This window comes from Callorhinus ursinus, unplaced genomic scaffold (assembly GCF_003265705.2).
Source record: "Callorhinus ursinus isolate GAN/ISIS: 27379988/994484 unplaced genomic scaffold, GSC_fseal_2.0 scaffold18, whole genome shotgun sequence".
NCBI classification, from domain to species: domain Eukaryota; kingdom Metazoa; phylum Chordata; class Mammalia; order Carnivora; family Otariidae; genus Callorhinus; species Callorhinus ursinus.
In genome coordinates this window covers 1407088-1434730 of record NW_027397080.1, presented here as the reverse complement: position 1 = coordinate 1434730, position 27643 = coordinate 1407088, and the positions used below count along the sequence as shown (strand labels likewise).

General features: G+C 37.5%; 1 protein-coding gene and 1 pseudogene across 1 annotated transcript in view; both read right to left on the bottom strand.

The window, feature by feature from the left end:
• Window positions 1–27643, bottom strand: part of ZSWIM5 (zinc finger SWIM-type containing 5) — a 207047-nt gene that overhangs the window by 137663 nt on the left and 41741 nt on the right. The gene's annotated exons all lie outside the window — the stretch shown is intronic.
• LOC141374476 (large ribosomal subunit protein eL15-like) lies at window positions 5871–6418 on the bottom strand (annotated as a pseudogene).

Below are 27643 nucleotides of genomic sequence, written 5' to 3'. Positions count from 1 at the left end.
GTCTTCTCCCTCATAAAATAAGTAGCTTGGATGATGCTATCTCTAATGTCCCTCCTAACTCCTACAGTCTATGGTTCTATGCTACTAATGTAGAAAGTTAAATTATTGGGACGCTGTAGGTACAGTCCTTGTTTCCTGTCTCTATGCTATACTAGAATAACTTATGGGCAATGTGTCCATGTGTCCAAGAAACAAGGGTATAACTGTTGTCAATTATAAATGAAATACCACTTGACACAAGTTTAAAAGATGTTGGAGTTAGCTGGGGAAACCAAACCATCATTTATATTATTGTTTCTATGGGAAAATAACTTTCAAACTAAATATGGCATATAAAGCAATTGTTTGAAAATTGTGCATGGTCTGTTCAAATGTATTCTAATATGTCAATTCAGAAGAAAAGAAAGAGATAGTTCCTTTAAAAAATTAGAATCAGGCCTGGAAGGAGCTGTGGGTATTAGAGAAAAGTTAATGAATAATCTTTTGTGTCTGATGCCAATTAGCTTTTATAACAGTTCCAGGCTCAAAGAACAGGAAGTGGCAGAGAATTCAAGAAAGAATTTCCATCCAGACTGGAAAAAAGCAGCAGAGGATAATCCTAGGAAATTAGTGCATATGTAAACAGAATCATTTCCTTTCTTTCTGGTTTAGACTGGAAAAAAGCAGAATGCTGAAAGATGCCAGGAAGGAAGCAAAACCTGAGCAACTGGTAGCAGAACAGACACAGCTTCTAGTGGGACTCATTATCACAAGAGCAACTAAGAGCAATACTTTCTCTTAGCTTTTCATCCCTACCAGTGAGAAGAAAAGTTATAATTCTTGTTCTGCGAAAGTAAACCCAAGGTCAAATCACAACAGTGGAAGTTTTCTTATGATGAAGTACACAACTGTGTTGAGGTGTTTTATTCAATTGTGCTCTCAATTATGTGTTTTATACTGAAGCTACAGGCAAAAACAGATACACAGATCAATGGAACAGAATAGAGAACCAGAAATGGACCCACAAATGTATGGCCAACTAACCTTCCACAAAGCAGGAAAAAACATAAGAAGTCTCTTCGACAAATGGTGTTGGGAAAACTGGACAGCAACATGCAGAAGAATGAAACTGGACCACTTTCTTACACCGTACACAAAAGTAAATTGAAAATGGATTAAAGACCTAAATGTAAGACAGGAAACCATCAAAATCCTAGAGGAGAAAAAGGCAGCAACCTCTTTGATGTTAGCCACAGCAACATCTTACTAGACACGTCTCCTGAAGCAAGGGAAACTAAAGCAAAAATGAACAATTGGGACTTCATCAAGATAAAAAGCCTCAGCACAGCAAAGGAAACAATTAACAAAACTAAAAGGCAGCTGATGGAATGGGAGAAGATATTTGTAAATGCCATATTGGATAAAGGGTTAGTATCCCAAGTCTATACTGAAGGTTATATACTGACCAAACCAGATTTGTGGTTTAATTTATAGTTTAGGACTTGTTTCTAAACTTGAAATTCTTTTTTTTTTTACTTGAAATTCTTGTATTTAACTGCCTGCTGATTGTCTCCACTTAGATGTCTCACGTCATACTAAACATATCTGTACTACTGATCTCAACCTATTCCTTCTCTTACCCTACTCCAGGCATGGCTTCCTTCCAAAAAGAACCAACACCACAGAATACAAAGGGTTTTAAGAAATTACCAGAAAAAAACAATATGCCAACAAATTAGACAAAATAGAATGAAAACTTCCTATAAACATAAAAACTTCCAAGAATAAATTCAGGAAGACATAGAAAATCTAAACAAATTACAAAGAAATTCAGTTAATAAAACTGAAACAAAGTTGAACCAAAAACTCCCAACAAACAAAACAAACAAAAGTCCAGATGGCTTCAAAAGCGAATTCTACCAAACATTTACTTTTTTTTTTAAGATTTTATTTATTTATTTGAGAGAGAGAGAGAGAGCACAAGAGCAGGGTGGGGGGTAGAGGGAGAAGCAGACTCCCTGTGGGGAGTCTGATGTGGGACTCAATTCCGGTACTCCAGGATCCTGGCCTGAGCAGAAGGCAGAAGCTTAACTGACTAAGCCACCCAGGCACCCTCTACCAAACATTTAAAGAAGAGTTAATACCTATACTTCTTAACCTATTCCAAAAAACAGAATATGAAGGAATGCTTCCAAATTCATGCTAGGGGGACAGCATTACCCTGATACCAAAACAAACACAACTATGATAAAAAGAAAATCGGAGACCAATATCATTGATAAACATAGATGCAAATCCTCAACAAAATAGTAACAAGCTGAATTTTAAAATTACTTAAAGGATCATTCACCATTATCAAGTAGGGTTTATTCCAGAGATGCAAGGATGCTTCAATATTCAAAAATTAATCAACATGATACACCACATTCACAAAATGAAGGATAAAAATCATATGATCATTGCAATAGATGCAGAAAAGCATTTGACAAAACAACATCCGTTCATGATAAGAACTCTCAGCAGAATGGATTTAGGGAGAATGTACCTCAACATAATAAAGGCCATCTATGACAAGCCCATAGCCAACATCATCCTCAAAAGTGAAAAACTAAAAGCTTCTCCTCTAAGATCAGGAACAACCCAAGCATACCCAACTCTTGCTACTCTTATTGGCCATAGCCTGGAAGTCTGAGCCAGAGTAAACAGGCAAGAAAAAGAAATAAAAGGCATCCGTATCAGAGAGGAAGGCGAAAAACTGTGCTGAGAAAACTGAACAGCCACATGCAAAAAAATGAAACTGGACAACTATCTTACACTATGCACAAAAACTAACTCAAATGAAATGAAGACTTGAATGTATGACCTGAAGTCATAAAAGTCCTAGAAGAAAACATGAAGGTAAGCCCCTAGATATGGTCTCAGCAATGATTTATCAGATATGATACCAAAAGTAAAGGCAACAAAAGGAAAACTAAATAAATGGGACTATATCAAACTAAAAAGATGCTCAGCAAAAGGAAACAACCAAAAAAACTAAAAGGCAGCCTTCAGAATGGGAGAAGATATTGGCAAATGACATATCTGATAAAGGGTTAGTATCCAAAATCTATAAAGAACTTAACAAGGGGCACCTGGGTGGCTCAGTCGTTAAGCATCTGCCTTCGGCTCGGGTCATGATCCCAGGGTCCTGGTATCGGGCCCCACTTTGGGCTCCCTGCTCCGCGGGAAGCCTGCTTCTCCCTCTCTCACTCCCCCTGCTTGTGTTCCCTCTCTCGCTGTGTTTCTCTGTCAAATAAATAAATGAAATCTTAAAAAAAAAGAACTTATCAAACCCAACACCCCAAAAATAAATACTCCAGTTAAGAAATGGCAGAAGACATGAACAGACATTTTTCCAAAGAAGACATACATTTGGCCAACAGACACATGAAAAGATACTCAACATCACTCATCATCAGGGAAAATACAAATCAAAACTACAATGAGATACCACCTAACACCTGTCAGAATAGCTAAAAAAAATTTTTTTTTTTAGATTTTATTTTATTTATTTATTTGACACACAGAGAAGGAGAGAGCAAGCCCAAGCAGGGGGAGTGGCAGGCAGGGGAGAAGCAGGCTCCCCGCTGAGCAAGGAGCCCAATGCGGGGCTCGATCCCAGGACCCCGGGGTCATGACCTGAGCCAAAGGCAGCCGCTTAACCAACTGAGCCACCCAGGTGCCCCAGAATGGCTAAAATTAACGACACAAAATTAACAACACAGGAGGGGTGCCTGGGAGGCTCAGTCAGTTAAGCCTTCGGCTCAGGTCATTATCTCTGGGTCCTGGGATGGAGCCCCGCATCAGGCTTCCTGCTCAGCAGGGAGTCTGCTTCTCTCCCTCTGTTCCTCCCCATTACACTCTCTCTCTCTAATAAATAAAATCTTTAAAATACGCACACACACACACACACACACAGGAAACAAGAGATGTTGGTGAGGATGCAGAGAAACGGGTCTGTGGATGCGAATGCAAACTGGTGCAGCCACTCTAGAAAACAGTATAGAGGCTCCTCAAAAAGTTAAAACTAGAACTACCCTATGACCTAGCAATTATACTACTAGGTATTTACCCAAAGGATACAAAAATACTGATTCGAAGGGACGTTTGCAACCTGATGTTTATAGCACCATTATCAACAATAGCCAAATTATGGAAAGAGCCCAAAAGTCCATCAACTGATGAATGGATAAAGAAGATGTGGTATATATACAATGGAATATTACTCAGCCATCAAAAAGAATGAAATCTTCTCATTTGCAACCACATGGATAGAGCTAGAGTGTGTTATGCTAAGTGAAATAAGTCAGTAAGAGAAAACAAATACCGTATGATTTCACTCATGTGGAATTTAAGAAACAAAACAGATGAACACAGGGGAAGGGGGAAAAAAAAGAGAGGGAGGCAAAGTATAAGGGACTCTTAACTATAGAGAACAAACTGAGGGTTGATGGAGGGGAGGTGGGCAGGGGATGGCCTAAATGGGTGATGGGTATTAAGGAGGTTACTTGTTGGGATGAGCACTGGATGTTGCATGTAAGTGATGAATCACTGAGTTCTACTCCTGAAACCAATATTTCACTGCATTTTAACTAGAATTTAAATAAAAACTTGAGGGGCGCCCGGGTGGCTCAGTCAGTTAGGTGTCTGCCTTTGGTTCAGGCCATGATCCTGGAGTCCCAGGATCCAGTCCCACATTGGGCTCCCCACTCAGTGGGGAGTCTGCTTCTCCCTCTGACCCACCCCCCTCTTGTGCTTTCTCTGTCTCACTCTCTCTCTCTCAAATAAATAAAATCTTAAAAAAAAAAACTTGAAACAAAAATAAAATAAGAAACAAAACAGATGAACATATGGGAAGGGGATAAAAAGGAGAAAGAGAAAGTTGGGGCACCTGGGTGGCTCAGCTGGTTAAGCATCTGACTCTTGATTTTGGCTCAGGTCATGATCTCAGGGTTGTGAGATTGAACCCTGTGTTGGGTTCCATTCTGGGAGGGGAGTCTGCTTGAGATTCTCTCTGTCCCTTCTCCCTCTGCCCGCCCCTTCCTATGCTTGCATGCATGCTCTCTCCCAAATAAATAAATCTTTAAGAAAAAAAGAGAGGGAGGCAAACCATAAAGACTTTTTTTTTTTTAGTTTAATAAGCATTTACTCCTTAAGCTGAACAACCTCTACATGCAAAATACATACGGTTTAGGATCTCTTTTTGAGTGGAAAGAAATTTAGGTCTCAAGAGGCTTTCAGTCTGTTTTCTGGAAATCACTTAATTGAGTGTAAGACCCCTGAAAAATACTGGATTCAACCTAAAAATGTGGTTCCTAGTTGACATTATTCTGTATATGATCATGATAAAAGATTAGGATACTCTTCACATTTCCAAGCAAGATCCAATTTTAAAAGCTTGTTCTTCCCAAACTCCTAAAAACAGCCATTTGAGAGTAAACCAGAGCATTACATCACCCCAAAGAAGCTGTAGGTTTCATTACATACACCAACAAATCTACATGGCTAGTTTCTGCATTCCACCTTTACAAAATGTATTTTACACCTATTATACCAAACAGCATTTTAAAATACTGACATATAAACTCCCTAAAAAGATAAAGCAAAGACAAAAGCATTTATCTTACTAAAAACAAGATACACCTTCACTTATAGTCTTCAAACATTATTGCACTTTAACTTTCATAATTTGACAATGCATTCATGGAACAATCTGCAGCTAATTTTAACAGACAAATTAAAGAATACTTTGAAGCAGCTATAACTGTCCTAAATTGTTTATTAGGTAAGGATTTTACAAACATTATTTATATCAGCGCTAATGGTGGAGCTGTAGAGTATTGTGTCTTCTCTTATGTCTCACAGTGAGAACCAATTCTGTGACCCTTTCCAAGGCCATGGCTCTTGCAGCCGGCAGATGTCAGCCCTCGCATCTCCCTGTGCTTGTAGACTGGTTTGGTGATCCACTGGGTGTCAGGATTTTTCTGATGGCTTTACGGATGGATCAATGAGGATAACCTCAAAGAATCTGTACATGCGATCTCCACCAACCCAGTAAAAATTCAAGACCCTCAGAGCCCCACAGTGGTGTCCAGCTCACTCCTCTGCAACAGACTGAAGGCTTGGGGCAAACTTTAGCTGGTTAACACCATGATGGACAGGCTTGCCGTAGGTAGCACCCTTAGGAACTGGGCATTTCCGGCCACCATGTCCGATATATGACATAACTTTGCTTGGCCTTGTAACACAGTCTGCGTGCTTTATCAGGCTTGGTTGGGCAGGGGGCCCTGTGGAGCACAGAGAGCTGGGCATACTACCAGCAACACACCCTGAGAGAAAAGCCCATGACATTGGATGGCTTCTTCCTCCACAGCTCCTGGATGTACTTATAAGTGCCCATCTTGGCTTACCTTTGACCTGATGGCTGCCACTGGATGGAAAGCAAAGAGTCCTTCTCCCCCAAGACTCTTAATTATAGAGAACAAACTGAGGGTGGCTGGAGGGGAGATGGGTGGGGGATGGGTAATGGGTATTAAGAAGAGCACTTGTGATGAGCACTGGGTGTTACATGTAAGTGACGAATCACTGAGTTCTACTCCTGAAATCAATACTGCACTGTATATTACCTAACTAGAATTTAAATAAAAACTTGAAACATAAAAAATTAAAATTAAAAAATTATAAATAAAACTAGTATATTATAAAAGTTATATCTCAAATAAAATGAGTCTGTTATAGACAGCAAAAAAAAAAAAATACCATATGATCCAGCACTTACTTCTCAAAGGGATATCTGTATACTCATGTTCATAGCAGTATTATTCACAATAGCTAAAACATGGAAATGATCCAAGAGTCCATCAAGCAATAAATCATCAAGCAAAATGTAGATATACATATAATGGAATATTAACCAGTCTTAAGAAGGAAGGAAAGTCTGAAATATGCTAAAACATGGATGAAGCTTGAAGACATTATGCTAAATAAATAAGCCAGTGACAAAAAGACAAATACTGTAGGGCGCCTGGGTGGCTCAGTTGGTTAAGCGACTGCCTTCGGCTCAGGTCATGATCCTGGAGTCCCAGGATCGAGTCCCACGTCGGGCTCCCTGCTCAGCGGGGAGTCTGCTTCTCCCTCTGACCTTCTTCCCTCTCGTGCTCTCTATCTCTCATTCTCTCTCTCTCCCTCTCAAATAAATAAATAAAATCTTTAAAAAAAAAAAAAGACAAATACTGTATGATTTCACCTATACGAGTACTAAAAGTACTCAAAATCACAAAGACAGAAAATAAAACTGTGGGGGTGCCTGGGTGGCTCAGTGAAGTGTCTGCCTTTGGCTCAGGTCGTGATCTCAGGGTCCTGGGATCAAGTCGCAAGTTGGACTCCCTGCTAGGCAAAGAGTCCACTTCCTCCTTTCCCTTTGCCCCTCCCCCACTTCTTGTGCTTGTGCACGGTGTGCTCTCTTTCTCAAATAAATAAAATCTTTAAAAAAAAAAGGAAAACTGGTTGCTAGGGACTAGAAAGACGGGTGGAAATGGGCAGCTTTGTTTAATGGGTATAGGGTTTCAGTTTTACAAGTTGAAAAGATTTATGAACATGTATAGTGGCAGTTATACAACATTATGGATGTATTTAATACCACTGAACTGTATACTTAAAAATAGTTACATGGTAAATTTTATGTTATGTGTATTTTACCACATCAAAAATTTTTAAATTAAAAAAAGGAAGGAGAAATTAAGACAGTCACAAATAAAAACAGAATTCACTGCTAGCAAATCTGTTCTATAAGACTAGTAAAGTGAGTCCTTTAAACTAAAATGAAAGGACACTAGATATTAATTCAAATGAACCCAAGAAAAAGAGCACTGATAAAGGTAACTATATAGATAAACACAAAAGGCAGTATAAATGGATTTTTGCTTATATCCTGTATTGTTAAGATAGCAATACTACCCAAATTGATCTACATATTCACTGTAATACTTGTCAAAATCCTGGCTATCTTTTTTGGAGAAACTGACAAACTGATCTTAAAATTCATATAGAAATGCAAAGCACCCACAATAGCCAAAACCATCTTGAAAAAGAACAAAATTGGAAAACTCACACTTCTCAATTTCAAAATTTACTATTTAGCTATAGTAATCAAGACAGTGTGATACTGACATAAAGACAGTATATATAAATATATAAAGGCATATATTTAAATAGAATAGAATTGAGAGCATAGAAATCAACTCTTACATTTATGGTAAACTGAGTTTCAACAAGGGTGCCAAGACCATTCAATGTGGAAAAAAATCATCTTTTTCTACAAATGGTACTGGGAAAATGGATATTCACATGCAAAAGAATAAAGTTAAACTACATCCTCATGCCATACACCAAAATTAACTCAAAATGGACCATACCCTTAAATGCAAGAGCTAAAACTATACCACTCTTAAGGAAAACAAAGGAGTCTCTGTGACCTTGGGTTAGGCAATAATATCTTAGATATGACACCAAGAGCAAAAGCAATGAAAGAAAAAAAAATAAGTAAATGGACTTCATCAAAATTAAAACCTTTTTGACTTCAAAGGATACCATTAAGAAAGTATAAAAATGCACAGAATGGAAGAATTTTTTGTAAATCATATATCTGATAAGGAAATGTACCCAGAATATATAAAGAACCCTTACAGCTCAACAATAAAAAGAGAAATCAATGTTGGGACACCTGGGTGGCTTAGTTGGTTAATGCCCTACTCTTGATTTTAACTCAGATCATGATCTCAGGGTCCCGACCCCGCTTGGGCTCCATGCTGGGTGTAGAGTCTGCTTGAGATTCAGAGTCTCTCTCTTCTCCCTCTGCCCCTCCCCCTGCTTGTGCTCTCTCTCTCTCTCAAATAAATAAATAAATAAAATCTTAAAAAAAAGACAAGTCAATGTTAAAAATGAGCAAAAGATTTGAATAGACATTATCAAGTATTTGTGTATCTTCTTTGGAAAAAGAAGTACATGGGAAGATGCTCAACATCATTAGTCATTGGAAAAATATAAATCAAAATCACAGTAAGAGACCACTTCAGACCCACTAGGATGACTAATTTTTTTTTTCTAGGATGACTAATATCAAAAGACAGCCAATAATGAGTATTGACAAGGATGCGGAGAAACTGGAACTTCATAAATGCTGATGGAAATGTAAAATGCTGTAGTCACTTCCAAAAACAGGCAGCTTCTGAAAATATTAAACAGAGTGACCATATTCACCCAGCAGTTCCACTCCTAGGTATCTACCCAAGAGAAGTGAAAACAAATGTCCAGCTGAAAACTTATATACAAGTGTTCATAGCATTATCATTCATAAGAGCCAAGAAACGGCTACAAGCTAAATGTTCATGAGCTGAACAAATGTAATCTATTCATAGAATGGAATATTTGGCACGAAAAAGGAATAAAGTACTGCTATAACATGAATGAACCTTGAAAACATTGTGCCAAGTAAAAGAAGTCCATCACAAAAGACTACACATATTGTATCACTCCATAAACATCACATGTCTAGAAAAGACAAATCCATAGAGACAGAAATTAGATTAGGGGTTGCCAGTGGGGGAGTATTGAGAGCAACTGCATATAGGCACCGGGTTTCATTTTTGAGTGACAAAGTTCTAAAATTAGTGATGATGGTTGTACATCTTTGTGAATACACTAAAACCCACTAAAGTATACACTTTAAAAAGGTGAACTTTATGGTATTTGAATTATATCTCAATAAAGCTGTTATTTTTACTTAGAGAATCTTAACAAGAGCCAGCGAAATAAAGAAATATTATATACAGAAGAATAAAGATAAAAATGACAGCAGCTTTCTTGACAGAAACAATGCATGCCAGAAGAGAATGGAGAAATATCTTTATAGTACTGAAGCGGGGGGGCGGTGGCGGGAAGTCAACTCAGATTCTACATGCCACAAAAAAATCTTTCTAAAAATAAAAGTGAGGGGTGGCTCAGTCGGTTGAGCGTCCAAGTCTTAATTTTGGCTCAGGTCATGATCTCAGGGTTATGGGATCAAGTCCTGCGTCCGGCTCCACACTGAGCATGGAGTCTTCTTGGGATTCTCTCTCTTTCTCCCTCTCCTTCTCCCCACTCATGCATTCTCTCTCTAAAGATAAAATAAAATCTTTAAAAAATAAATAAAAGTGAAATACTTTCACAGCCTTAAAAAAGCTGGAAGAATTCAGTAGCAGCAGAAATTTTAAATGAAGTCCTTAGGCAGAAGGAAAATTATAGCATATGGAAATCTGTATTTACACACACAAAAAAACAAAGTGCACTGGAAACTGTAACAATGTAGATAAATTTAAAAGATTTCATTTTTTATTTAAATCTCCTGAAAATAGGGGCACCTGGGTGGCTCAGTCAGTTAAGCCTTTGGCTTAGGTTATGATCTCAGGGGTCCCATGATCCCAGAAAATATAATTGTTCAGAGTAAAAACAATAACAAAAAATTTATCATATGTAAAATATAAGAAAACAAGAGTACAAAGGCTGGTAGGGAAGAAATGGAAATATTTCTTTTAAAGATTTAATTTATTTAATTTATTTAATTTATTTGAGAGAAAGAGAGAAAGCAAGCACGAGCAGGGAAGGGGCAGAGGGAGAGGGAGAGGGAGAAGCAGGCACCCTGCCGAGCAGGGAGCCCAAGGATCCCAGCACCCAGGGATCATGACCTGAGCCAAAGGCATAAGTTTAACAGACTGAGCCACCCAGGTGCCCCAGAAATGGAAGTGTATTGTAGAAACATTATAATATTATAAGTGAAGTACTATAATATCACTTGAAAGTAGACTGTGTTAAATTAAAGATATGACCAGATGTTGGCAAACTATAATTTGCAGGCCAAATCTGGCCTGCTCCCTGTTTTCATAAATAAATTTTTATTGGAGGGACGCCTGGGTAGCTCATTCGGTTAAGCGTGTGCCTTTGGCTCAGGTCATGATCCAGGGTCCTGGGATCGAGTCCCATGTTGGGCTTCTTGCTCAGTTGGGAGCCTGCTTCTCCCTTGCCTGCTCTGCCTGCCTCTCCCCCTCTGCTTGTGCTCTCTTTCTCTCTGACAGATAAATAAAATCTTTAAAAAAAAAGTTTTATTGGAACACAGCCAGAGTCATTCATTTACATATTGTGTCTGGCTGCTTTTGTACAAAAATGGCAGAGTCAAATAGTTATGACAAAGACAGTATAGTGCACCAAATCGAAAATATTTACTATATGGACCTTTATAGAAAAAGTTTGTTGGTCCCTGGTGTATACTATACACCCTCAAACAGGCACACAAGGAATTACAGGCTAATAAACAAAAAAAGGAGATAAAATGGAAACATAAAAGATATGTAATCCAAAAAGAAGGCAGAAAAATAAGAAAAAGAGAACAAAATACAGATGAGACAAATAGAAAAATAAATAGTACTTGGTGGATTTGATCACAACTGTATCAATAATATCCAGTAAATGGTCTAAACATCCTACTAAAAAGGCAAAGATTATCAGGTTGGATAAGAAAGTAAGACACAACCATATGCTGCCTTTAAGAAACCCACTATATAGACATAAATAGTTTAAAACAAAATGATAGGGATTCTGGAGCTGGATAAGATAGGGTAAGCACACTTCATTCTATCATTCCTTACTGAATGCAAATACAAAACCTGAACAGAATGCATTGAGTAGTATTTGAGAACTCTGAAAAGTCATTATTAGCAGAAGGACTGGGGAAGACCCGAATTCCAACATATCTGGGTTTTTTTTTTTCCCCTCTAGTATCCTAAAGCCTGAATTTAACACATCAAAAAAAAATCTAGCAGTGAAAACTGGGGTACACCTAGAGACAGCTCCAAGAGAAGCCCTTTTTCTGGCTGAGAGCAGGAAAGGGAACTCCTAATACTCGGAGAGTGTGAAAATCCCCCATTTTTTCTCTTTCTTTTCTCCATTCTCTCATACCCAAACCCCCAGGCAATCCTATAGTGGCAATATGAAGGCAGCAGCAGCAATAAGTGCTAATAAGCAGTGGTGATAAGAATCATCAAAGCTGGGGCACCTCGGTGCCTCAGTCAGTTAATAAGTGTCTGCCTTCGGCTCAGGTCATGATCCCAGGGTCTTGGGATTGAGTCCAGCATGGGGCTCCCTGCTCAGCAGGGAATCTGCTTCTCCCTCTCCCTCTGCCCCTCCCCCGTGCTCATGTTCACACTCTCTCTCTCTCAAATAAATAAAATCTTTAAAAAAGAAAAAGACTTACTATAAATACAGTAATCAAGACAGTAAGGCAATGGGATAAACACATAAATCAATGAAACAGAACAGAGAATCTAGAAATAGATCCACACAAATATAGCCAACTGATTTTTGACAAACATGCAAAAGCAATTAAATGAAATAAGAATAGTCTTTTCAACATATAGGGTTGGACACTGAACATCTATATGAAAGAAAAAAAAGAATGACCTAAACTTCACCTTTTGTACAAAAAATAATTCAAAATGGATTACAGACTAAATGTAAAATGTAAAAGTATAAAATTTTTAGAGTAAAACACTGAACATCTTTGTGACCTGGGGTCACACAAAGAGTTTTTAGACATGTCACCAAAAGCATAATACATAAAAAGAAGAAATTGATAAGTTGGACTTCATTAATGTTAAAAAAATCTTTGCTCTATCAAAGATACCACTAAAAAGATGTAAAAACAAGCCATAGCGTGGGAGAAAATATTTGCAAAACACATACCCAATGAAGGACTTACACCAGAATACATAATGAACTCTCAAAACCACAATGAGAAAACTCAATTCAAAAATAGGCAAAAGATTTGGACACCTCTCTGAGAAAATCTACAAATAGCGAGTAACCACATGTAAAGATGTTTGACATTATTATTAGCCCTTAGGGAAATGCAAATTAAAACTATGATGAGATACTACCACATACTAATGAGAATGGATAAAATTTTAAAATATTAACAATCCCAAGTGCTGGTAAGGATACAGAACAACTGGGGCTTTCATGTGTTGATGGTGGGAATGCAAAATGGTACAGGCACTCTGGAAAAGCATTTGGCAGTTTCCTACAAAGCGAAACATATACTTACCATATTACCGAGCAATCCTACTACTGGGATTTCTCCCTGGGGAAATGAAAACCTGGTTATCAATGTTATAACAGTTCTGTTCATAATTGCCAAAAACAACCCAAACTGGAAACAATCCAAATGTCCTTTAACAGGCAAATGGATAAACAAATTGTGGTACATCCACACAAAAGATACTAGTCAACAATAAGAAACAAACAATAGATACATGTAACATTTCAGAGAAAATACCAAAGGCATTATGTTGAGTAAAAGAAGCCAGTCTAGAAAGGTTACACGCTGTATGATATTCTCAAAAAGACAGAACTAAAATGATGGCAATGGTAGTTCCAGGTGACTTCTAAGTTATAATTATACAAGGGATGACATGAGGAAGGTTTTGGGGGTGATGGAATTGTTCTGGTACCAGTTACAAAAATCTATATACATGTTAAAATTCATAGAGCTGTACATCAAAACAGTCAATTTTTTTACTGTGATATTTTCTTAAGGGGAAAAAGAGAAGAGGAAGAACAAGTAAAAGACTGAGAAGTAGGTGCCAATGAGGAAAGAGAAAAACTAAGAAAATGTCTATCCTGGAAACCTTGTGAAGAAAATAAATCAAGGATGAAGGAGTGATCAAATACTACTATGATAGCAGTTATCAGTACTACTGATAGTCAAATTAGACAAGGACTAAGAAATGACAATTAGCAATGTAGAGGTCATTGGTGACTTTGATGAGGACAGATTGGGAACAGTATAGTCAACACTGGCTGAAATGGGTTTAAAAGAAAATAGGAGGAGAGAAATGGGGAGTTAACAAGTATAGAAACCTCTTAAAATTTTGCTACAGATAATAAAGAAATAGAACAATAGCTGACAGAAATTAACAGAGTTTAAAAAAGATTTTTTTTAAGAGGCAAGAAATAAAAGTATGTTTATCTGATAATGGGAATATCCAATAGAGAATGAAGTTAATGATGCAGTCCAAATTATTCTGCATACAGCTTTTCTAAGCACTTACACTATCAACTTTGTTCACACACAAACACACGTACACATACACACACAAACACACACCATATGGTAACTAAAGAGTAACAGGCAAATATACCTGTCATCGAGGACTTCTCTGATTTTAAATATATATATAAATATCTATGTTTCCAGACTTCATGGATATTATATACACACAACTGCAAATATACATACTCACACTAACTATAAGCTCCTTAAGGACAGCTATTATATCTTACTTATCTCTCTGCAGTCTTGGTAGTTAGGGGAGTATATGGAACAGTATGTATTCAAATAAAAATATTTGCTAAATGGATAAAGTATGTAATAAGTCAGTCAGACTTAAAAAAAAGGATTTAACTCTATTGCTCTATTATAAATCAACTTACTTTCCTACGAATATCCAATACAGCACAAATTAATTCCCTGATTTCCCTCTCCACTCCTGACCCACAACATGATCATCCTTGGTCCTATACCACTCAATTTCTAGTATTAACTATAAACCTAGCTGAATTTTCCTGAGTTTTCACTGCTGTAACATAGAGTCCTTCGGCATAAATGAAAAGTTTTGGATAAGATGTCATCTTTTTTTATTAATACAGGTTTTATTATCTTTAATAAAAAGATGAACATTATCAACTTCAGACAGGGTTAAATATACCTAAAAACCTAAATTCTGTGAGAAATTCTAATTCAAAACATGGCTAAACTTTCTAAGAGGATACCAGTTTACATGAAATGTCATATTGAAGAAATAATTTTCGTATATAAACCCCACTCCAATCACTACAAATAAAAGGGGGAATATATATATATATATATATACACACACACACACACACACATATATATATATGGCAACTTTGCCAGCTTCACTAGTAAATGTACAATTACCATCATAGGAAAGGTCCCTGCTTTGCAGAACTCTACGTGCATTCAAAGTAGTTCTAAGAAAGGCTTCTAATCTGTTCCATTGTTAATCAAGTGGTTTATACATGCGGAAAAAGAGAAAAGAAAATCAGTTAGATGTATGTAATATGGAAAGAAAAAATGAGGACAGAAGAAATCACCTCAACAACTCTTACTTTGCTCCTTTCCAAAAATCCCTTATTATTACCCCTTTCTCATTCCTCCCTCCCAAAACGGGGGGGGGGGGGGGGGAGCCAGGACCCTTGCCAAATCCCACAAAAACCCTTAGGCCTCTCTCAGGCATGCAAATGTAATTTTCTACCCAGACAACACACTCCCTTTTTAATGAACTCCAAAAACAATCTGTGAATGCCCACAGAAGAGAAAAGAAGAAAATTGCAATGAAAGAAAATACAAACAGAGAGATGTGGGGGGAGGGTCAAGATGGATACGGCAAGTCCAGAGTTTAAATAGACATAAAAGATAATGAAGGTGAAGGGACTGTAATCAAACAAAATGGTCTGCAGTCTGTCATTTCATACAAATTAGAGTCAGAGAAATATATGAATATTCACTTGAATAAAAATCATTCATTACAGGAGTAGTCCTTCAAGTAAAAAGATCTCTGTCAAGGCCTAATGTGGCTGTCACTCTTTGTTCCATTTTGTAATTTAAAAACAAAACCAAAAAAAATTTTATATAAACAAAAAAGAGAAAAACTAATTTTAAATATGCACCCATCTCTAAAATAGTCAAGATCAGGAGCAAGTTTCTTCATGATATAACCAAATACTATGTCAAAATTAGATATTCAAAGAATGTTAATAAATGACAAGAGACACTTCAGTCAGTCACATGATTCAGGATCCCTCCAGATGCACATTATGATTCAGCTTTGAACAGTAAACAGAGTAGGTTACAGGGTAGGGTGGGAGGACTTGAAGAAAAACACAATGCAGTAAAGGTCATCAAAATGAAAACTGTCTTCTTGCCTTGCAATTTGAAGAGAAGTTTTATTGGAAAAAAAAACCAGCTTTAAACCAATTTAGGCCGAAATAATTACAACATTTTACAATCCAACCTCTTAATGATGAATAGAATTCTTCTCCCTGCTTAAGGATCAAATTGGTTGGGCTCTACACTTGTCTGGCACCATGCTGTGGGCTATTTCCTTTAATATATAACCAATCAAAGATGTATTCAGGCTTTTGTGAGATCCAAAGCCTTGCTAACTGCATATTCTAGAGCATATGAAGTTTCTCTAAAAGGAGCAGACAAAGCTATATACAGTGATACCCTCGCTTGGACAGCTAATTTTCAGTGGCCTCTCCTTTCTTAAAGGTAGACACCGAACCCTTTTATGATACACCAGACACTTTTTCTTATAATATAGTACTTGTCCTGTAATATTTATATTAACTTTTTCTCCTGTCAATTTGAATCAACATACCACAAGATCACAGCTGCTTAGGAGAGTGACAAAAGAAAACAAACTCTTCAAAATACCTAATTGTTAAAAAACACAGTAATCTACAAGTACTAACTGAAAGATAATACTACCTTATCAGACCTAATGATAAATGCCATCAACTGAATATACAATTTAGCATAGATCTTTATGGGGTGACTATGCCAACATAAGGTATACTAAACCCCTATGCCATGTCGTTAAATTTATGATTTATAGGTGAAAGTAATGTTACATATTGGTACACATTACATAGCATTATCTAATAAGTAAAAGACAGAACATATAAGCCTTTTAAGACCTTTCTAACAAAATTAATTAAGGTAAACAAGTTAAATTAAAAATATAATGTGAAAAAACACATACATTAACAGTATTATATGAGTTAAATCTTGCTTTCATTTACCTATAACAGGGGCATTATCCAGGACACCCACATGGGACTACAAACACAAATATTTGTTCATATTAAAAAATGACATGTATCTTTGTAATAAATCTATTTCAAGTTTATTACTTATTTTACAAAACAACATTGTGTCCACTTCCCCCTTAAAATCATGTGAAAACGCAAATTAATAATATAATAACTTTTAGACTACCATAAAAAGCTGCTATAAAAAACTCATTAAAAAATATTTGGGTTGGGGTGCCTCGGTGGCTCAGTCAGTTAAGCATTGGCCTTCGGCTCAGGTCATGATCCCAGGGTCCTGGGATCAAGCCCTGTGTGGGGCTCCCTGCTCACAGGGGAGACCGCTTCTCCCTTTCCCTCTGCCATTCTCCCCACTTGTGCTCTCTGGCTCTATCTCTCTGTCAAACAAATAAATAAAATCATTTAAAAAATGTTTGGGTTTTAAGATTTATTTCTTTATTCCAGAGAGAGAGAGCACATGAGCTAGTGGGAGGAAAGGGGGTGCAGAGGGAGAGGGAGAGAGAGTCCAAAGCAGATTCCACACTGAGCACAGATCCCAACACAGGGCTCGATCCCACAATCAGAGTTGAAACCAAGAGCTGGACACTTAACTGACTGTGCCACCCAGGCACCCCTCATTAAAAGATGTTTAACATCACTGGTCATTAAGAAAATGTAAATGAGAACCACAGTGTTCATATCCCCTATGTTGCCCATAATCAAAGCAACAGAATATAATAAGTGTTGACAACAATGTAGAGAAAGAGAAACCCTTTTGCATTGCTGGTTGCTATGTAAAATGGTGCAGCAAATGTAGAAAACAATTTGGCAGTTCCTTAAAAAGTTGAACACAAAATTACCGTATGACCCAGCAGCTACATTCGTTGGTATATACCCAAGAAAAATAAAAACATATGACTACCCAGAAACATGTACAGAAATGTTTATAGCAGTGTTATTCATAACAGCCAAAAGGTAGAAACAACCTAATATCCATCAACTGATGAATGGATAAACAAAGTGTGGTATGCCCATACAATGGAATATTATTCAATCATAAAATAAAAAGGTACGATGCTACAACTTGGATAAACTTGAAAACATTAAGAGAAGGAAGCCAGACACAAAAGGTCACATATAGGATGATTCATTTACATGAAATACCCAGAATAAACAAATCCCGAGAGACACAAAGCAGATTAGAGGTTTCCAGAGGATAGGAATGACAATTTAATAAATACAGGGTGTTCTCCTGCAGTGATGGGAAAGTATCAAAATATGAGAAAGGTAGTGGTGCACAACTCTATGAATGCATCAAAAGCCAGTAAGTTATATACTTTAAAATGATTGTGTGAATTTCATCTCAATAAAAATAAGTAAAAGCTCTTATATTTTTAAAAGGACAAAATAGTATATAAATGTAATATGCTATATGCTCTGGGAGGAAAAAGAGAGAAAGAGGAAAGTAAAATAAGATCATTAACTATGATAAAGGTAATAGTAAGATTCAAAGGATACCATTTAAAACTGACAAACCACAGGGGTGCCTGGCTGGCTCAGTTGGTGGAGTGTGTGACCCTTGACCTCAGGGTTGTGGGTTTGAGCCCCACGTTGGGTGCAGAGATTATTTAAAAATAAAGTCTTGGGTGCCTGGGTGGCTCAGTCGTTAAGCATCTGCCTTCGGCTAGGGTCATGATCCCAGGGTCCTGGGATCGAGTTCCGCATCGGGCTCCCTGCTCAGCGGGAGGCCTGCTTCTCCCTCTCCCACTCCCCCTGCTTGTGTTCCCTCTCTTGCTGTCTCTCTCTCTGTCAAATAAATAAATAAAAATCTTTAAAAAAATAAAAAAATAAAAATAAAGGTTTTTTTGTTTTTTTTTTTAAAGATTTATTTATTTATTTGAGAGAGAGAATGAGATAGAGAGAGAACAGGAGAGGGGGAAGGGTCAGAGGGAGAAGCAGACTCCCTGCTGAACAGGGAGCCCGAGGCGGGACTTGATCCCAGGACTCCAGGATCATGACCTGAGCCGAAGGCAGTCGCTCAACCAACTGAGCCACTCAGGAGCCCTAAAAATAAAGTTTTTAAAAAAATTAAAAATAAAAGTGACAAACCAAAAAGTAAAAGATTAAGTTAAAAAAATTATTGAAGGCATGATAAAAAGTATAAACATAAAGATAACCACTAGAATAAAAAATATATTTTTCATATGCCAAAAGAAATCTTAAAAGAACAAAGGCATAGAAAAAAGAAAAGCTCCCAGTATATAATACAGCAAATTAAAACATAAATAAGAATACAATAGCATTCAGATCAAATATGTCAGTCACATCAGTAAGTGGAAATGAGCTTAACATATATGAAAAGCCCACACGAAATATCATTCTCAATGGGGAAAAACTGGTAGCTTTTTCCCTAAGGTCAGGAACATGGCAGGGATGTCCACTATAACCACTGCTGTTCAACATAGTATTAGAAGTCCTAACCTCAGCAATCAGACAACAAAAAGAAATAAAAGTCATCCAAATTGGCAATGAAGAAGGCAAACTCACTTTTTGCAGATGTCATGATACTCTATGTGGAAAACCCAAAAGACTCTACCCCAAAATTGCTAGAACTCAAACAGGAATTTAGCAAAGTGGCAGGATATGAAATCAAAGCACAGAAATAAGTTGCATTTCTATACACTAACAATGAGACAGAAGAAAGAGAAATTAAGGAGTCAATCCCATTTACAATTGCACTCAAAACCATAAAATACCTAGGCATAAACCTAACCAAAGAGGCAAAGGATCTGTACTCATAAAACTATAGAACACTCAGGAAAGGAACTGAGGAAGACACAGAGAAATGGAAAAATGTTCCATGCTCATGGATTAGAATAATAAATATTGTTAAAATGTCTATGCTACCCAAAGCAATCTATACATTCAATGCAATCCCTATGAAAATACCATCAACTTTTTTCACAGAGCTGGAACAAATAATCCTAAAATTTGTATGGAACCAGAAAAGACCCCGGATAGCCAAAGGAATGTTGAAAAGGAAAACTAAAACTGGTAGCATCACAATCCTGGACTTCAAACTCCATTACAAAGCTGTAATAATCAAGACACATAGATAAATGGAACAGAATAGAAAGCCCAGAAATGGACCCTCAACTCTATGGTCAACTAATCTTTAACAAAGCAGGAAAGAATGTCCAATAGAAAAAAAAGAAAAAGACAATCTCTTCAACAAATTGTGTTGGGAAAACTGGACAGCCACATGCAGAAGAATGAAACTGGACCATTTCCTTATACCAAACACAAAAATAGACTCAAAATGGATGAAAGACCTAAATGTGAGACAGGAATCCATCAAAATCCCAGGGGAGATTACAGGCAGCAACCTCTGTGACCTCGGCTGCAGCAACTTCTTGCTAGACACGTCTCCAAAGGCAAGGGAAACAAAATCAAAAATGAACTACTGGGACTTCATCAAGATAAAAAGCTTTTGCACAACAAAAGAAACAGTCGACAAAACCAAAAGACAACCAACAGAATGGGAGAAGATATTTGCAAATGACATATCAGATAAAGGGCTAGTATCCAAAATCTATAAAGAACTCATCAAACTCAACACCCAAAGAAGAAATAATCCAATCAAGAAATGGGAAGAAGACATAAACAAACATTTTTCCAAAGAAGACCTACAAATGGCCAACAGACACATGAAAAAATGCTCCACATCACTCGGCATCAGGGAAATACAAATCAAAAATATGATGAGATACCACCTCACACTGGTCAGAATAGCTAAAATTAACCATTCAGGAAACAACAGATGTTGGTGAGGATACGGAGAAAGGGGAACTCTATTACACTGTTGGTGGGAACGTAAGCTGGTGCAGCCACTCTGGAAAACAGTATGGAGTTTCCTCAAAAGGTTGAAAATAGAGCTACCCTACGACCCAGAAATTGCACTATTGGGTATTTACCCCAAAGATACAAATGTAGTGATCCAAAGGGGCACCTGCACCCTAATGTTTATAGCAGCAATGTCTACAATAGTCAAACTATGGAAAGAGCCCAGATGTCCATTGACAGATGAATGGATAAAGAAGATGTGGTAGGGGCGCCTGGGTGGCTCAGTCATTAAGCGTCTGCCTTCGGCTCAGGTCATGATCCCAGAGTCCTGGGATTGAGCCCCGCATCGGGCTCCCTGCTCCGCGGAAGCCTGCTTCTCCCTCTCCCACTCTTCCTGCTTGTGTTCCCTCTCTAGCTCTGTCTCTCTCTGTCAAATAAGTAAAATCTTTAAAAAAAAAAAAAGATGTGAGACACACACACACACACACACACACACACACACACACAATGAACTACTACTCAGCCATCAAAAAAATGAAATCTTGCCATTTGCAACAATGTGGATGGAACTAGAGGGTATTATGCTAGTGAAATAAGCCAATCAGAGAAAGACAATTATATGATCTCGCTGATATGTGGAATTTAAGAAACAAAACAGAGGATTACAGGGGAAGAGAGGAAAAAATAAAACAAGACAAAATCAGAGAGGGAGACAAACCAAATAGGAAATAAATTGAGGGTTGCTAGAGAGGAAGGTGGGGGAATGGGGCAATGGGTAATGGACATTAAGGAGGTACATGATGTAATGAGTACTGGGTATTATATAAGACTGATGAATCACTGACCTCTACCTCTGAAACCAATAATACGTTATATGTTAATTGAATTTAAATAAAAATTTTTATTTATTTTTTTAAGATTTTATTTATTTATTCATGAGAGATAGAGAGAGAGAGAGGCAGAGCAGGGAGCCTGATGCGGGACTTGATCCCAGGACCCCAGGATCATGACCTGAGCCGAAGGCAGACGCTTAACCATCTGAGCCACCTAGGTGCCCAAATAAAAAAATTTTTAAAAAGGAAATGGAAATTTTAATATTTTAAAAAAGGAAACCTGCTTCTCCCTCTCCCTCTGCCTGCTGCTCTGCCTACTTGTGTTCTCTGTGTCAAATAAATAAAATCTTAAAAAAAAAAGGAAATGGGCTTAATTCGCTTATTGAAAGAGATTTTCAATTGGCTCATAAGAAAATCTAAATCTATGTTGCATATAAGATATACACCTAAAACAGATATTTAGAAATACTTTTTTAAAAAAAAGGAATAAGCAAAGAAATAGTAAGGAAATGGAAACAATAAGAAAGCAATCCTATTATCAAAGTAGAATTAGGCCAAAATTATTAAATAAAACAAAGTAAGATAGTTTATAACGTTAAAAGCCAAAATTAAAAATGAAGACAAAAACTACCCATATAAAGAAGAAACACCAGAGGAAAAAATAAGAAATTGATAGAAACCACTAGTAGTAGAATGCTTTAACATACCACTCTTAATAAAAGGTGAAGCAGACCGACAATAAGAATGCATATAGAGGGGTGCCTGGGTGGCTCAGTCGGTTAAGAGTCTCCTTCAGCTCAGGTCATGATCCCAGGGCCCTGGGATCAAGCCCTGCGTCAGGCTCCCCGCTCACTGGAGAGCCTGCTTCTCCCTCTCCCTCTGCTGCTCCCCCTGCTTGTACTCTCTCTCTCTCTCTGTCAAATAAATAAAATCTTTTAAAAAAAGAAAAAAAAACCCATAAAACATTCTGTAAAGATCAAAAATGCTCGTTCAAAGATGTACCTCACTCTTGCGGTGCCTGGGTGGCTCAGTCGTTAAGCGTCTGCTTTCGGCTCAGGTCATGATCCCGGGGTCCTGGGATCGAGTCCCGCATCGGGATCCCTGCTCAGCAGGAAGCCTGCTTCTCCCTTTCCCACTCCCCCTGCTTGTGTTCCCTCTCTCACTGTGTCTCTCTCTGTCAAATAAATAAATAAAATCTTTAAAAAAATAAAAAAAAACAAAGATGTACCTCACTCTTAGTTAGGATGTTTCAACATCATCAAAATTTTAGTATGCCCTAAGTTAACATAATGAACACCAACAAACTTTTTTTTCTGGAGCTAGACAAGTTGTATTAATTCATATGGAAAAAAAGACACAAAACAATAGGTAAGAAAGCACTGAAAAGGGAAAGCTCTAAGTAGGTATTACTACCAGATATAAGATATGCAAAGCCTTTAAAAGTAAAACAGCATAACAGTACTGGCACACGAGTACACAGAAAGACCAATGAAATAAAACAGCAAGTCCAGAAACTGACTCAGTTTGGAAATACATGATAAAAGTGGCATTTCAAATCACAAGGGCAAGGATGGACTTTTAAATAAATGATTTTGGGACAACTGGGGAAAAAAAGATAAAATTAGGTCTACTTTTCATACCATATGGCTCAGAGATTTAAATGTAGAAGAATGAAACTATACAAGTACCAGAAGAAAACATGGGTAGGTTTCTCTATAACCCGGATATGGGGGGAAGCTTTTAACTATAATCAAAATCCAGATGAACAAAAGAAAAGACTGTTACACTTGATTACATAAAAATGAAGAAGCAATTGTATGGTCCCAAACATCATAAAGTCAAAAGACAAATGACAACTTGCTAAAGGACTTCTAAAAGTCAAGAAGGAAGACAACAAAATCTGGATGTCCTTTTAAAAATTGAGAGAAAAAAACAAAAACCCTTCCACAATTTGAAGCAAAAATCCCTCACAAGCCCTTTGAAATACTGAGGAAAAAATGGAGAAAAGACATCAACAGAAAATTTAAAGGAAGATATAAAAATGCATTCAATTTTTAAATGATCCTTAAATATATGAAAAGATGTTCAAATTCACTCATAATTTAAAAAATGCAAATTAAAAATATACTGACTACAACTTCTCACCCATTAAATGGGCAAAAATTTAAAAGTATGACAACTCATTCTCTTGGTGAGTCCGTGTGGAAATTGGCACTCATAAACTGCTGCTGAGAATGGAAAGTGGTATAACCCTTTTGAAGGGGGATTTGGCAATAACTACAAAGCTACATATGCAGTTTTATCCTTTGACCCAGCAATCCCGCTAATAAGAATTTATTCTGCAATAATACCTACATAATCGTGTGCAAGGTTATTTATTGCAGCAAAATAATACCCAAACATAGGAAACTGACTGAATAAACCAAAGTACTATAATGCATACATACCTTAAGGTACTGTGCAGTTGTTTAAAAATAAAACTCTATTAACTGATATGGAGTGATTTCCAGCATATATTGTTAAGTGGGAGGAAAAAAGTGAATTTCCAAAGAGTATATAAACTACGCTATTTTTTACTTGTGACAACATGAATGGACCCAGAGGGTATTACGCTAAGTGAAATAAGTCAGGCAAAGAAAGACAAATACCATATGATTTCACTTACATGTGGAAGCTAAAAAACAAAATAAATAAATAAACAAATGGAAATGGACTCATAAACACAGAGAACAATGGTGGCTGCCAGACAGGAGGAGTGTGGGGAGGCTGGGTGAAATAGGTGAAGGGGATTAAGAGGTACAAACTTCCAGTTATAAAATAAATAAGTCACAGAGATGAAAAGTACAGCATAAGGAATATAGTCAATATTATCGTAATTACATTGCATGGTGACAGATGGTGACTATACTTATGGTGAGCACTAAATAATGTACAGAACTGTCCAAACAATATGCTATACATCTGAAACTAACATTGTATGTCCACTATATTTCAATAATAAAAATTTTTTAATAAAAATAGAGCATGCTTTTTTGTGTGATAAAGAATTGGGAAATAAAAATACATAAATGTATCTGCTTATTTTGGCAAAAAGAAATAGAGGAAGAATAAACCAGAAACCAGTGAAATTAATTAACTACAATGGTAGAAGGATACAGTGAAGAGTAATACCCCTTGAGCATATTTGCCTAGTTTTGACTACACAAACATGTTCATAATGTTCTACAAGCTCAAAAAATAAAATTAAATCAACAAAGATTGGGGGGAGAAACTATAAAACTGAATGCAAACAAGAACAAATAACCCCAACAGTATTTCAAAGGGATAACATAACCATATCTTAGAAAGTTCCCTCAATCCACTTCCTAGTCAATCTCAATCCCCTACCTGTTTCAGTGACAACCATTATTCTATTTTTTTTTTTTTTTTTGGCCATAGGTTAGCCTTGCCCATTCTAGAACTTCATATGAATGGAATCATATTGTATATATTCTTGTGAGTAAAGTTTCTTTTACTAAGCATAATGTTTTTGAGATTCATCCATCTTGCTGTATAGACCAGACAAGACACTGCAAATATCAGGTTGAATGGTACTACTGAAAATTCAGGTTCACCAATTTTACATGGGCCCACAACATTATCAGACATTCATATTATGTTTTCTTCATCAGCTTGCTCTCCTATTCTCAACATCAAACCTCTTTCTCTTTCTTCCAAACACCGCTTGTTATCTACACTTGGATGTCTCATGAACATTTCAAATTCAACACATTAAAGACTGAACTCAACATCTTTCTCACCTAACACTGCACTCCATCAGCCAAATACATTCCTTCCCCTTCTCCAGCCCCTTTATCTTGGCACCAAGGCCAAGATGGTACCACCGTAAGGCCAGAAAACTGGCATTCTTGTCTCCAACTGTTGCCTTCCCATCAATCCTCCCAATATCTAATCAAAGTCATGTTGATTACTTTGTATATATGTCTAGGATCCAACCACTTTTTTTATGGGTTCCACTAACCCAGATCAACATTTTTTCTAACAGCTATAGTTTTTCAAAACCCACTCTCTCTGCCTCCACTTTTACCCTAATTCTAATTCCTTCTCCAAACGGCAGTTAGTTTTCTAATTGGCTTAAGACTCCTACAACACCTTCTCTGATCTGACCCTAGCCAAACTTTACTAAATCTCTGTCAGTCCTGAATGTGTCACTCTCTCACCTCTAGGACTTGGCATATGTTATTCTCTCTACTTGAGACACTTTCCTCACACCTCTTAATCTGGTTATTGCTCAAACTTCAGATCTCAATTAAACCTTACTCTAGGCTCTATCTAATTTTCTAGAAGTTAGCCTGCTGTTAATTGTTTCTTACCTATATTGTTCCCTGTCCTCAAGGAATTTACAATCTCATGTAAACAAACAATTTAGAGTGGTACTTAAAATATATAAGAAGCAGTACGGGGAGAAAAAATGAGTCATCTTTTCCTATCTGGGAGAGTCACAGAGAAGGTGACATCTGAATACAGTTTTTTTTTTTTAAGATTTTATTTATTTGAGAGAGAGAACAAGAGCAAGCATGGGGGAGGGGCACACAGAGGGAGAGGGAGAAGCAGGCTCCCTGCTGAGCAGGGAGCCCAACAACATGGGGCTTGATCCCAGGACCCCAGGATCTTGACCTGAGCCGAAGGCAGACAATCAACTGAGCCACCTGGGCACCCCTGAATACAGTTTTAAAGAACAAAGAGAGATTTGGGAGAATAATGAAGATGTTACTTCCCCACTCCCCGAAACACACACACACACACACACACACACACACAGAAGAGGGAAATATGGGAAGATAGTGCCTAAACACATATATGAACATGTACATGTGCAAGGCATGAGCAAGGCTTTAAGGAGGAGAGAGGAGAGAGTGAGGGAGATCAGGGACAAGTAATTATAATGGCATAAAGCTCACGAGTGTGAGAGAAACTCTTTAGTATTTCCCAAAGATGGTCTGCAGACCATCTGCTTCAGAATCAACACACATTTGTTAAAATATGCTGATTTCTAGGTTTTATATCAGATCTAATCAATCAGAATCTCTGGAGTAGGGGGCCCAGTAATACATAATCGTAGCAACAGCCCAAGAGATCTTAGGTACATCAGAGTTTCAGAATTGTATCTGATAGTTATTTTTAAAACAAAGAAACTGGCCTATGTACTAAGAAAGGTCACTTAAGTAGTTTAACTTTTTATGTAAATATAAAGAAAGCAAGAAAGTTTAGTGATTAGAATGTAGCAAAATATTTTGAGACTCAATAATAGATACCACATGGGATGCCTGTGTGGCTCAATCAGGTAAGTATCTGCCTTTGGCTCAGGGTCCTGGGATGGAGCCCAGCATCAGGCTCCCTGCTCCTCCCTCTCCCTCTGCCAACCCCTCACACACTCATGTTTCTTCTTGCTTGCTCTGCTCTCTCGCTCTCAAATAAATAAATAAATAAATAATCTTAAAAAAAAAAAGAATAGATACCACACTCTTGGGGCGCATGGGTGTCTCACTCAGTTGGTTAAGTGCCTGACTCTTGATTTTAGCTCAGGTCATGATCTCAGGGTCATGAGATGGAGCCTGATGCAACAGGCTCCACGCTGGGAATGGAACCTGGTTAGGATTCTCTCTCTCTGGGGGCGCCTGGGTGGCTCAGTCGGTTAAACATCTGCCTTCGGCTCAGGTCATGATTCCAGGGTCCTGGGATCGAGCCCCACACTGGGCTCCCTGCTCCGTGGACAGCCTCCTTTTCCCTCTCCCTCTGCCTGTAGCTCCGGCTGCTTATGCTCTCTCTCAAATAAATGAATAAAATCTTTAAAAATAGAAAAAGGATTCTCTCTCTTTCCCTCCCGCCCCCCAACTGCACACATGTGTGCTATGCTCTCTCTCTCGCAAAGAAAAGAAAGGAAGAGAAGAGAGGAGAAGAGAAGAGAGGAGAGAAGAGGAGAGAAAAGAAGAGAAGAGAAGAATAGATACCATACTCTAGATCCC